This window comes from Artibeus jamaicensis, unplaced genomic scaffold (genome assembly GCF_021234435.1).
Source record: "Artibeus jamaicensis isolate MK-2021 breed Jamaican fruit bat unplaced genomic scaffold, CSHL_Jam_final contig_452, whole genome shotgun sequence".
Classification (NCBI taxonomy): Eukaryota; Metazoa; Chordata; class Mammalia; order Chiroptera; family Phyllostomidae; genus Artibeus; species Artibeus jamaicensis.
This window is the reverse complement of record NW_026521837.1, coordinates 7,223,824-7,238,017: the sequence shown is the minus strand read 5'-3', so window position 1 is coordinate 7,238,017 and position 14,194 is coordinate 7,223,824. Positions and strand designations below refer to the sequence as shown.

Sequence of the window (14,194 nt, the reverse complement as noted above, 5' to 3'; positions counted from 1 at the left end):
TCCTTTTAATGGTGATGTTAACATTAGGCTGTCTGAATCCTTTGATATAATGCTAATTATCAATTTTTAAGCCATGCTCAGCAGATGCCCATGCCTGCATTTACACATATAATTACGTGAACCAACCCTTTAGCAATCAAGGTCATCAGTTTAAATTATAGGTTAAAATAGCTTTAGGAAATAATTATTTTCAAAATCTGGGGTTTCTTTTTCATGATTTTTAAAAACCTATCCAACAAGATGTAGATGAATGCTTTACCCTTACCGAACCACTCTTAATTTTTTTATCCATATGCTTTCTGGTATTTTCCAAATGTTCTACAAAGGGCTTACCAACTTTAATTTTCTCTTTGTCGATTACTTCACAGGGGAGGCCAATTCTAAGCAACTGCTCACAATCACCACTTCCAGGAAATTGAGATTCAAATTCCTTCATAACTCTAGCACCCTGGTCCCCACTCAGTGAGCACATATACAAAGTAGCTGTGGGTCAGGCCCAAAGGCCAACAGCAAAGGTGAAATCAAAGCCCCTGATGTAGAACCATCCCCAGGTGACCAAAGTTGGAGAAAGAAAATTTTCAGTCAGGAAGGGAGCAGCCAGTTTTGTCAGAAATGGGTATATATTATGCATACAAATTTACTTTCCTTGCTCAAACGTCTGGCAGCACATACAGAGGATCCAGAGACACATGAAAAAATGCTCAATATCACTAGCTATCAGAGAGATGCAAATTAAAACCACAATGAGACACCACTTCACACAAGTCAGCATGGCCATCATAAACAAAACAACAAACAATAATTGTTGGAGAGGTTGTGGGGAAAAGGAGTCCCTAGTTCACTGTTGGTGGGAATGCAGACTGGTGCAACCATTATGGAAAACAGCATGGAATTTTCTAAGAAAACTAAAAATGGACCTGCCTTATGACCCAGCAATTCCATTGCTGGGACTATATCCTAAGAACACTAAAACACCAATCCAAAAGAACCTATGCACCCCAATGTTCATAGCAGCACAATTTACAATAGCCTAGAGCTGTAAGCAACCTAGGTGCCTGTCAGTAAATGAATGGATCAAAAAATTATGGTACATATACACAATGGAACTCTACGCAGCAGAAAGAAAGAAGGAGCTCCTACCCTTTGCAATAGCTTGGATGGAACTGGAAAGCATTATGCTGAGTGAAATAAGCCAGGCGGTGAAAGACAAATACCATATGATCTCACCTTTAACAGGAAGCTAAACAACAAAACAAACAAGCAAGCAAAATAAAAACAACGACACTGAAATAGAGAACGGGGGACAGTGACCAGAGGGGAGAGGGGAGGGAATTTCAGGGGAAAAAGGGGAAGGATTTGCAGGAACTAGTATAAAGGACACATGGACAAAAACTAAGGGGGGTGGAAATGGGAGGGAGGTGGGGGGCACAGGGGAGGGTGGGCTGGGATGGGAGTAAAAGACAGAATACTGTAGTTGAAAAATAATTAAATTAAAAAAAAAACGTCTGGCAGCACTGAGTTTATGGAATTCCTTATGCATCACTGAGGCTTTATACATAACAGAACAGAACCTCTGAGGAAATATTTTTTGTTGAAGGAAGTACAGCAATGTATCTTGTTCATAAGATTCCCAGCTGTAGAAACAATAGGTGGACTAACAACAGCAAGATGGGGACCTAGGAGACCCCAGAACTTGCCCCCCACACACACACCAAAACAATGATTTAACAAGTTCCAAGGTGAAAAAGCTCTCAGAGAGCTTGAGAGACCAGTTAAGAAGCGGCAGCAACCCAAAGGAACAAAAGAACCAAGGATGGCCGCACAGAAGAAGGTAGAAAGAACAGTTTGGTTTCACTGCATCAACCCACTCCCTGGCCTGCACAGCACAACAATATGATGAATCCCTTCAGTGCTGAGTCCTCTTCTCCCCAACCCCATGAGGGGAGGATAAGAGGAGCAAGAAGATCCCAGCAGCCCCACCCATGACCAAGGTCTCCCACACTCTTCATAAATGAGGACCCCAGTTTCCGGAGGCCCCAGGAGAGCACGTTATCAGAGTACAAGTACTCTCTGCCAACCATTCTCCTGTGCACTAACCCTCAGTCAACATCTCGGTGCCCTCAGGACTCAGTACCACCACACAGCCACTAGTCCCACCCAGGAACCCCATGTGCGACGGCCCTGTGCCCACACATACTCCAGGACAGGCACCGCGATGCTCCCCGCCAAACCCGTGCCCTTACATTCTCCTGAATCCAGTCCCCACAGAAGAAACCTGTGTGCCCTGGACAACAAATCGTCACTCCCATGCCCACCCACAGAAGAAAGTCTCCCCCTACCGAAACAGTGTGCAAAGTCTAGAGGATGTGACTACTTCTAAGGAGCAGATACCAATGCATGGCTGCAAGAAACACACAAAAAAAAATTAGGAAAATATGATACCACTAAAGGAACACAATACATTTCCAGTAACCAAGCCCCTAAAATGGAGATCTATGAATTGTCTGACAAAGAATTTAAGATACTTACTTTAAAGAAGTTTACTGAGTTCCCAGAGAACACAAACAACTCGATAAAATCAGGAAAACAATACATGAACAAAGTTCAACAAAAAGATAGAAATCATGACAAAGAACCAAACAGAATTCAGTTCCTGATTAGGTTTCTCTTCCTGTCTTGAAAACAGCCACCTTCCTGTGGTGCTTTCACAGAGCCCTGCTTCTGCATCTACGTGGAGAGAGAAAGAGAACTCTCAGGTGCCTCCTCCTTCTCCTATAAAGACATCAGCTCCATCAGGTTGGGGCCACACCCTCATGACCTCACATAACACTAAGTACTTTCCTAAAAGTCCTACTTCCAAATGGAGTCAGATAGGACGTTAGGGCTTCTGTATATAGATTTCAAGGGGATACAATTCATATCATAACATTCTTCCCTCTGGCTCCCCCAAATGTGTATCCTTCTCACATGAAAGCTACATTCACTCAATCCAACAGCCAAAAATATTTTAAAATATTTCAGCATCAATTCCAAGTCCAAAATATGATGTAAATCAGGCATGGGTGAGATTTAGATATGATTCATCCTGAGACACAATTCCACGCCAGCTGTAAACCTATGAAAATGGACAAGTCATGCACTTCCAAAAATACAAGAGTGGGACAGGCACAGGCTAGGCACTCCCATTTCAAAAGGAAGGAACAGGAAAGCAGGGTGTGGGGGATGAGGCCCTAAGGAAGTCCCAAACCTAGCAAGGCCAATTCCAATAGACCTTAAGGTTGAAGAATAATCCTCTTGGGTTCAAACATTGGCCCCCCGGCCCACTGGCGCAGCAGTCTCACCCCCACGGCCCTGAGGCAATGGCCCCAACCCATTCAGCCCTTTGCAAGGCAAAGAAACTGAGGAAATGGGCCCACTTTCAAAAACTGAGGAGCAAACAGGCTTATTCCTAAGCCGATGGAACCAGGGGTAGCCCTGATAATCTCTGAATTGCTGATAGGGTCATTCTTTGCCTGTTTTCCAGGTTATAGCATGCTCTCTGGAAGCAAAAAATCAGTGCCATTTGCTATCGTGGTACCATTCGCTGAACAGGCCTTTGGGCTTGCTAAATGTGACTGCCATTTTACTCTTTGGAGCTTATGTCCCCAGGACTGGAAATTACTGGAGAGCAAGAACAGAACATGACGAACTGCTCCCTACAGCCGCAGTCAGAAGAAAACACTGGAACAAACTGCAGCCTCATGTTGCAACGCCCCCAACAGTCCAGGGGCCTCACAACAGCAGCCCCACCCTTCTTAATCCAAGTATGATTCAGTAAAAGCTCAAACCCCCACCCCTCAATGCTGGTGTGTCTCTCCACATCATGCCCCTCTCCTTTCCTGGAGAGTGAATAAAACCTGCACTCCCTACACTTTCTTCTCTTTGTGAATTCTTTCAGAGCCCACCACAACACTCCCTCTGGATGACTCAACTGTGCCATTGTGTAGAATCCCAGGAGCCTGAAAGTCTTTCTTTATTTCATCTTACCTCTTTTTTTATTTTTCAGTTCAAACTAGCAGCACCCCTAATCCTGTTTCTCTTCCTGGATTCTGCTGTGATTGTTGATTAGAATAGAATCATGGGTGATCTCTTTATGGAATGACTGTCCAGACACCCCTTGGTGTTCTGTCCAGAATATGCTTTCTTAATTTTTTTTTGGCAAAATAAATAGTCTGAGAATTTTCCAGATCTTTAAGTTCTGATTTCTTTTTGCTTAACAATTCTTTCAATGTATCTCTCCTCTCACATTTTACTATAAGTAGTAAAGAGAAACCAAGCCACACATTTTCAACACTTTGCTTACAAATCTCCTTAGCTAAATATTCTCAATCACAAGATTAAAGACAACGGGATTTTTCAATAACACTGTAGTACTTGAATGGAGGAAGTCTTCCCCATGGGAGTACATGTTAATTATTCTGAAACCACAGTACACTTACAGTGGAACTGGACAGTGAAGTAAATAAATGGGGATGACGGGAGCCAGGGGTCTCACGGAGTGGGGGTTGGAGTGGGGGGTTGCAGACAAACAATGGGAAAGGGCTAGAATGATTCATGTGGGAATGAATTAGAGTTCCACACAGCAGTATAAATTCATGTTTAGCCTACAGCAGATACAAAGGGTTGCATGCAGCAGTATTTTTGGGTCTGTGCTATATACAGGTTGGTATGCCACACATATTTGGCTCTGTCAGCTGAGAGTTCTGAGAGGAAATGACACCTGTGGAAGAAAAGGGGCCACAGACTAATTCTGACACACTCTGGGGAGGTCTGTATGGTGGCCTTACAAACCCAGAAACTTAAAAGTAACCACATACTTTAAGTAATTAAGCTTTCTAACTAAAAGCAGGTCATTGTGGACAGTTATGCCCTAGGCCAGCATCTTCCCTGATAAGTCAATCTTTACCTTAACTGAATAAGACTATTGTCTTTTTGCATCTAAGATAACATCTTTGATTCTAAAGCAATCTCCCTGACTTTACTGACTCCTCTGTCACAACAACCACTCCAGAGCAGAGACCACAAATCCCCACATTGTTATTATTATTGTGTTAGTTGTTGACTGTTCACCATCCTGTACCCACCTGTGTAAAATAAACATGTCTATCCAACCCCAGAGATTTCTCAGCTTTGCCTTCTCCCGGCTTCCTAATCTATCACCAATAGTTTTCATGCAAATCCCCTTTTGCCTCCTCTTTTGATTGTAATATATAAAATGAGGTGCAAAACTGCCTTATTTTCTCAATCCATTGAGGTCTTGCTTCCTGGCAATCATCATCAGTTTGGCTCAACTAAACTTATAAAAATTCTTACAGGTTTGTATGTTTCTTACATTGACACACCCCAGTAGCAGAAAGCATACCTAGTTCCCAGACCTTGGTTTCTGATACCATCCTCTGATAATTGAAAATTAGGGCTCCTTGGAAACGTGGCTTTCTAGGGCTGGGACAGGAAATGCACAAATGAGCCTTGGAACAACAAATAAGGAAGACTATTGGATTATAACCCAAAGTATAAAATAAATATCCATAAACTCATCTAGATATAAAGTGATTAGATAGATATATAAATAGGGGAGAATTGATGAGACACCCTTGCAGAATAATTAGAAATAATTTAAGTAGGTACTTTACTAGATACTTCACTCTTGAGAAAGAAGAGTACAATTCTCCACTCCTTTCATTTGTGCTGGGCACAGCGACTGCCTGCCAGAGACTACAATCTGAAAAGAGGGAAAAAGGTTTCCATTTTCCACTGGAGAAACCTGACGAACACTACCTCAGTCAGGTGATCAAGTTCACATTAGTCATAACATTAGTGCCTACTCATGTAGATATGGGTACCCTGAGAAGATACAGAAAGAATTGCACTTGATCTCTGTTAGTTTTTTTCTCCAAAAGGCTTAATTCCAATCTAGTAGATAGAAAAATGGACAAATTCCAATGGAAGAATGTTTTACAAAATACCACATCCTCAGTACTCCCGACACCTGTCAAGGTCATCAAACACAGAGAAACCACTGACACTGTCACAGCCAGGAGGAGCCACAGGAGGCATGATAATGAAGTGCAGTGTGGTGTCCTGGATAGGCTTCTGGAATAGACAAAAAGGCAGTAGGTAAAAACTAAAGAAACTTAAGTAAAGTATTGACTTCAGTTAAAAATAATGTGTCAACAGTAGTTCTTTATCTATGACAAATGATCCAGACTGATATAAGATGTTAATAACTGGGGAAAATGAGAATGGACATATAGAAACTCTGTACTTTCTTTGTAATTTTTTGTAAATCTAAAATAATTCTAAAATTAAAAAGTTAATCAAAAAACTATCAGATTCCTCCTTTGAAAATGAAAATATAAAAATTAAGCTTAAAATGCAGATTTTAAAAGATATTATAGTAAATGTTAATGACAATGATAGTTAAATTCTTCATAAACATTCTTTAGAGATATTTATGAGTGACTAGAAATTCCTAGAAATATACTCGCCAGAGGTTTCCCATTCCCCGCTGCCTTGCCACATAAACTCAAACCTCTGCCTCTCTGGGTAACACTTTATTCTAGGTTACCATACTTAATTCACTTATGCATTCAATTTCAAGTGGTTTTGTGTATCTCATTATCTGTACTAACTAGTGTTAAGATTTAGGACATTTTAAAAATGTATGCTCTAATGTCATACATAATGTAGTGGCATAATAACTCACATCATTATAAATGAGGAAAGCAAAACCTATATGGTTGAAATTGGTGTCCTTCCCCCTCTGTAAGAGGAGTTAGGCCTGTTAACACACATTTGTACTCACATTTGTGCACCTCCTATAAATATCAGTACTTTGAATGTTAACCCCACAGATTATTAGCAATGAGTAAGTTATCACTAATTTCATCAGACCTAAATTCAGTGTTCCCCAAAGTGCTAAATGTTTGCTAGATACAGGTAAACCTCCCAACTAGGCATAATGCACTAAGCCATTTATATGTCTACATGGTCACTTAAATCTGGGGGAAACAGGGTAACTGGACAAATAATTAATTTTAGCACAAAAAATTTTAATACTCAGTCACTGAGCAATGAAAAACTTGAAGACATAAAATTTTATCTTACTCAAACTTTTACTTTTAGAATTTCTGTTCTCAGTAATTTGATGAAAGAATATATGTGTCATTTGGTGATACAGCTACACATAATGTTTTATTCAATAGCAAAAGAAAGTATGAATAGTAGTATAAAATGATGGGTTCATTTTAGTTTGTGGTTAGCAAGAAGCTAAGCAAAGATTACACAGAACAGAATTCAGAAACAATGGAAGACATGTATATAGTATATCAAAAAGAATGGGACTTAATTGTAGTAATAATTTAGAAATGACATAAAGATAAATGCAGTTATCAATTATATACATTCAGATGACAAAAAACTGGGCTTACTTCTACTTATGAGGGGCTTTTTCAATAATGCTTAGGTAGAATTAATTGGCCTGCTCATTTGGGAAGGGGAAGAAAATAATTCAAAAGTGAGCTAACTTTTTCTTTATACAGTCAAAGATCACAATTATGGAACAACAGAGGATGTTTATTTTATGGAGAAATTAGCACAGCTCTCTCAGACTTTATCTTTACACATTCCAGCAATTCTAAGAATTGTTGAAATATTCAACAACTTAAAAATAAGCTTTTGGCATTTTAATTTTGTTTATATCACTGTAAACTGATCATATATACAATCAGGAAAGCCAGAGATCTCAATTATACTGAAATTGTTTGGCAGTGTATGAAGCAATTGCTAGAGCGTTCCTTGCCCCCTTTCTCAGACCTTCATTCTCCAGGTGCTGCTCCCTGTTCTTCAGACCATGGGTGGACCGCACTTAGGAGGCTTAGCTCCACTGGTGAGTGGGATCTTGGTTGATTTTTATTGTCCTTAAACCAACTGAAACTACCTAGGGCTTGTATATGTTTCATTTTTACTAACTCTCTGTCTTTCTGTTAAACCCACTAAGCTCTCTTCATATGCCCATACCTGTACTGCTATGGCTTTCTCATCTGCCCTCAGTTTCCCCCCCTGGGACTTGATTGCTCTCTCTGTCATATAAATGCTTCCTGCACATACAAGATGCTTTCTCACCCTTGTGCCACATGGAGTAACCTGCAAGAGTTTGGTGAGGTGCTGGTTAGAATTCCTACTGCGACCAGTGGAGCAGTGAACGACAGTACTAACTTCATTTGTGTTCCTTTGATCTCCATACTGTTCTGAGACTGGACTGCATGGCTTACGACTTTGGAAGTATTGTAATTATTTACTTGACATCAAAACATTATTTCCCTGCTCACTTGGGCAGCACATATACTAAAATGATAACAACACAGCGAAGATTAGCATGGCCCCATGCAAATTCAAGAAATGTTCCGTGTTTATGCAGTTCTCCAGTGGGCAACCTCACACTCTTTGCTGATTAACACACACACAAACTTAATTTTCCAAAAGAAAGAATCCTTGTTTGATTCTTCATCAGTGCTACCATACTATACATGACAGGCACTATATGGTAAAGTGCCTCCAAATTTGTATTTTGTTCATAATACAGTGTTCTTGCATCTGTCAAGGCTAACATCATCCTACCCTTACAACCTGCCTTAAATCTCACTATGTCTAGTAGCCTTGGGGACCAGGCTAGGTTCTCAGCAAAAGGGAGAATAGGTATTTAAGCTGGGCTCCTGCTGACATACCAATTTACAGTGAAAATAGGGCACAATAAACAAAAAACTATGTTAGGCAATCATTCAAGATATTCTTCTACATTTGATTCCTAACTCTGTCATTGAAATCATTTTTTCATAGAATGAGGCTCCTAGCTCCTTATCATTGTAACACACACTTCTAATTCTTGCTACATCTACTTGCTATCTGGTTACTCTATCTGTGTCTTTGGTACCCCTGGGTAGTATTTGCATCTTAGGACTCTGTAAGATATTTCCCTGTTCTGAATACCCTGTCCTTTAAAAGAATCAAACTATTTTCATGTATATTTCAAAGAACAGAGTAAAATATGGAGGGGCAGAGAATTCAAAAGAACATGATATTTAGCATGTACAGACATTATTCCCAGAGAAAAAAGATCAGCCTACATTTTGCAGGTTAACAATGGAAATCCAGATTTCTGAGAACATTAGAAATTAACATTAGAAAGGCATGACCTTTTCTGGATTGAAGAAACAAAGAGAGAGGCAGTATTTTCAGATTCCAAAATTCGGGTCAAATGACAGTAGCTGGAATTAGGGTAGGACTGTGAAGAGGGAGCTGGAAACAATGAGGAGATGCACCTACTTGCAGAGAAGCTCTTCAAGGCTGTGAGGAAGGGAAAAACTAGCCCGGTGTCCTCCTGCCCGCCTGCTCTCCAATCACCCACCAGTACCTCTCACTGGCCAAAGGCCAGAGCAGGCAGGATGCATAAGGAAGCTGGGTGCAAAGGGGCTCCAATTAACTTTGTTGCAGATACCTCAGTTTAGGGAAGCCTCTCATGTCATGGTGGCTAAGAGAAGAAGCTGTCTCCTCTTGGGTCACATCTCTTACTGGCACTCATTGGTCAGCTTCTCATCCCATGCTTTAGAGTTTTCCCTGAAGCTTACCTGTGGTCACTTTCCTTAATTTTGAAATCCCACAAATCTGCCACTTGTCATATGGCTCAGCCATGAATAATGCATTAGTTCATCTGCCCCTAACTCCTCACAGCCATAATATAAGAGAAACTAGAGATGTTACAAGTCATTTTCTCCTAAGATGCCATCACATGGGATACCAGTTCTCATGCGTTTGGACAACTAACAAAAAAAGGAAAGAAAGAAAGAAAATAAGAAGTATTGGTGATGATGTGGAGAAATTGAAACTTTTGTGCATCACTGGTGGGAATGTACAATAAAATGTTGCAGCCACTGTAGAAAAAAGTTCATCAGTTCCTCAAAAAGTTAAACATAGAATTACCATATAATCCAGCAACTTCCACTTAGGTATATACAAATACTTGTATATATTAATGTTCATAGCAGCATTACTTAGACTAGCCAAAGGTGGAAACTACCCAAGTGTGTATCAACAAATGAATGGTTAAACAAAATGTGGCATATACATACCATGAAATATTATTCAGGCACAGGAAGGAATGAAGGGCTGATACATGCTATGACATATAGCATATAACCATGAAAACATGCTAGGTGAAATAAGCCAGACAAAGAAGGATGACTATTGCATGATTCCACTTATTTGATGAAATAGAATAGGCAAATTCATAGAGAAAGAAAGTAGAAAAGAGGTTACCAGGAACTGACTGATTAGAAAAGTGGGAGTTATTTTTTAATGGATACAGAGTTTCTGTTCGGGATAATAAAAAAGTTCTGAAAAAGGATAGTGGTGATCATCACACAGCACTGTGAATGTACTCAGTGTCACTGAATTGCACTGAATTGTACACTTAAAACTGGTTAAAATGGTCAATTTTATTAGACATATTTACATATATACACAAAAGAATTGAAAAGGGGGCAAAGATTCTTCACTGGATGAAAGAAGGTGAAGGGATTAGCCAAAGAACATATATGTATGACCCATAGACACAAACAACAGTACTGTGATGGCCAGAGGGAAGGAGAAGGGGGTGCAGGGGCTGGGTGGAGGTGAGCAAAGGGGAAGACATGGGGACATCAGTAATAATGTCAACAATAAAAATAAAGAAAAAATTTTAAAAGAATGATTAAGGTCCACAAGTATGGACAACAAATAATCTCCCAGACATATTAGGTTTAAAAAACAAGAACAGTATGTATAGACTATTCTACCATTTTTAAGAAAAAAATGGGGTCTTTCTTCAGAAATCTGCACACACACTGATCTATATGGAGTTTCTAAAAAGATACCCAAGTAACTGATAAGTGTGGTTTCCTGTGAAGTGAGAGATGCTGTGGGAGAGAGATTTACATTTGAGTCTTTTCTTAGAACTTAGGTGTCACCTATAAAAAATTAGTAGGTTTGCATTAAAGTCATAGGCATTTTAGGAAAATTAAACTGTCAGAAATGCATTTGATTGATTGAGTGAGGAAAGACCAGAGTTAACAACACCATTTAAATGACTGTTTATGCTCTGCAACGTGTGACGACTGGCACTGGAGCAGAAGCTCTGATACTAGAAAGGAAACCGAGAAATACCTTAAATACTGATTTATTAGACATATGGCATAAAGAAACAATGGAAATAGAAAGATAATGCTGAATTTGGGGGTCTGGTTGACTAAGACATTGCCAATCCCTTAATTATTATTAATAAATAATAAAGGAAATCCTCTATGGCCACAGATTCATTCCTCAAACATTGATGTTGTCTTGCCAGGCACTGGGGATGCGAGAGGGTGAAACACAGCCCCTACTATCAAGACAGTTTGTGGAGAAGACAAATGTAAATAGAAAATTATAATAAAGTGAAATAAATACCTCAGCAATGAACACAGAGAGAGCAGAGAGTAAAGGGTTGCCAGAGAGACTGATAAGAGGCTTCAGAGAGGAGGGATGTTTTTAGTACCATTCTCAGGCATGATCTGGAGCCTCGCTGGACAAGGACGAAGACATCAGGCAGAAGAAATGGGAATGGCACTCTTCGGGTGTGTGAGAACTTCAGGGGGTCCGCAGTGTGTGTATGTCAAGTGCCTAGAAGGGTAGGGGGACGTTAAGTCCCTCGGGTCCCTTAAATCAACATTTCAGAAATAAGTGCGTGATTTATCCATAAAAACCTGCTGCTCCTGCTGACTAAATAATTAGGCTTTAGGCATGACGATCCTAAGCATATCCTTTTGTGATTTATAGTTTTGATTATCTTGTTTTCTGTGCCAATGCCCGATTCCTCCCTAGGTAATGTATTTTATGACTTCCCTGAGGCCTTAAACTCCTGCTTGTTAATGTGGGGCAATGGGAGAGGTGAATGACTTGTGAGAATAATGAGACTGTCTTGAAGATTCCAAGTAGGCTGAGAAAGAGGGAGATGTTGGGGGAGAGTTTGGGGGCCTTAAAAATACCTCCCTGAACATCGAAGCCCCATCAGTGTGCCCGACTAGGCAGAGTGAACACAGTGCTGAGTGAGCCCATGGAGTTCTCAGTTTTCTGCCCCATTGATAAGGCTGCATTATTACATTATTCGAATAATGACATCAATACTCAGATGACACATCTGTATTAACATAGAGACATAGGAAGACAAACTCAGTGGACGATTGCTATGTGCAGCAAAAGCATTTTATCACTCCTGACATAAGAATGATACTTTCCACAGTTCTCAGCCACTTTTTCACTTTCTCACCCTCTTTTCTTTCTCTGTGCTGCAAACGGCACACACGAGCACTGACACAGAATAGAAATTAGCGGCAGTACTTATGATAAAGACCTTGTGGTTGCAACTAATACCCTAAATATATTAACAATAAAGTAATATTAATAATAGATAATATTTGAGAGCTTACACTGTTCTAAGTGATTACCGTGTTTCTAAACAAATATTCACTACTAAACTTTGAGGTACGTATCATTATTACACCTATTTTTAGAGACAAGAAAGCTGAGACACAAAGAAGTGGAATAAATTGCCAGGGTCACATAGCAAATAAGTGGCAGAGCTGGGATTTGAACTGGCTCCAGGGCCTGAAATGTGGAACATGAGACCATGGAACTCTCGACTAACATGCGTTATTCTGAGCCATCAAATGAAGCATGGGTGTAACCTTGAGAACATATGACAGAGCACTTTAATTGGTAAACAAATTTGTAGTGATGGTGATGTAGGGTACAGCCAAGGGGGTGGGACCAAAAAAAGGATTTGGAATGGTGTCCAGAACTCAAAGTGTATAGGAATATTGGAGAGACATATAAGATGTCCTCATCCCTTCCCCCACAGGTGTGAGTTGGGGGAAGGGACACATGGAACAGGAACATGCAGGTCTGTTTTGTACAGCCACAGCCTTGCAGCTAATCCATGGCATGGTCATTTAACACACCTATAGCCTTTGGCGGGTCACTTGGATATGTTAAATGGCTGTGGCCAGGCTTGGAGCCAGGGGGATGGATGAAGTCACTCCCCACCAAGATGTAACTGGGGGCAGGTCCCCTGAGTTACAGCGCCTGTGTGAGAGCTTAGAGAAGATTGGCTCCATGACATAGGGCCATACCTGCCCAGACTCATTATGGCAGCCCAGTACACTTGTAATAATACAGAAATACTGGCAGGTGTAACTGATTGTGGGAGGAGTCCGAAATAAAGGTACAGAGGAAGATTGGTGAGGGGGTTTAAACCCAGATGCAGCAGCCATTGGGGGGGAGAAGAAACATGCGGTTTTAGCAGAGTGAGGACCCCTGCAGCCAGGTGAAGAAGAAAGACATACTTTTGGTGGAGTGCGGACCCCTGCAGCTTGGGTAGAAGAGGACCAGGTGGCTTTGGGATGCTCCCTTTGGCTGCATGGCCTGGGAAGCAGGAAATTTTGCCTGGAAAAATGGGTACAAAGAACTCTTGCCAGTGGACCGTGAGAAGGTGCCATTTGACTTTGGATTAACTGGAGATCCTGCCTGGACAGCGACACAGCTGACGGTACCCGCAGCCTGGAAAAAACAGACGTGTGCTCTTTTCCTGATTTATGGTACCCGGAGTTAGGACAGGGGGAGAAGGGAGCTCTGTGTGCATAGGTGGATACCCTAAAGGACTTTGATATTTTAATGAAGACGTTAGGTCTGAATAGCATTAAATAAACATTTCCTTTCCTTTTCACGATCTCTGGCATTGAGAGATGTCTTTCCAATTGGCCATGGATGATCAGGCCCAGTAGGTGGTCCGTACAGTATTAGTATACCCTCCTCTGGAGTTTGGGCCAGTGTATCTGTTCTGTGACAGTTTTTGGTGTCCCCGGGTGGGCCAGATATTGCCCCCCATTGGACCTCTGTTCTGTAACAATGGTATCATACAGGATCTATTACAATAGCCAGCAGTTTTATCTCCTAGCTTGACCCTAAAGATAATGAGCCTTCATTTTTTTTATAACTTCATAAATTAATAGCCTTATACATATGTAATCCCTGAAATCAAAACTCTTATGAGAATCTTGAATATGCTACATTTTTGTGACTGGTC

The 14,194-nt window shown here is 40.7% G+C and overlaps 1 pseudogene; it reads left to right on the top strand.

Moving 5' to 3' along the window:
- The first annotated feature begins 8,361 nt into the window (after positions 1-8,361).
- Positions 8,362-8,454, top strand: LOC128627596 (uncharacterized; annotated as a pseudogene).
- The last annotated feature ends 5,740 nt before the right edge of the window (positions 8,455-14,194 follow it).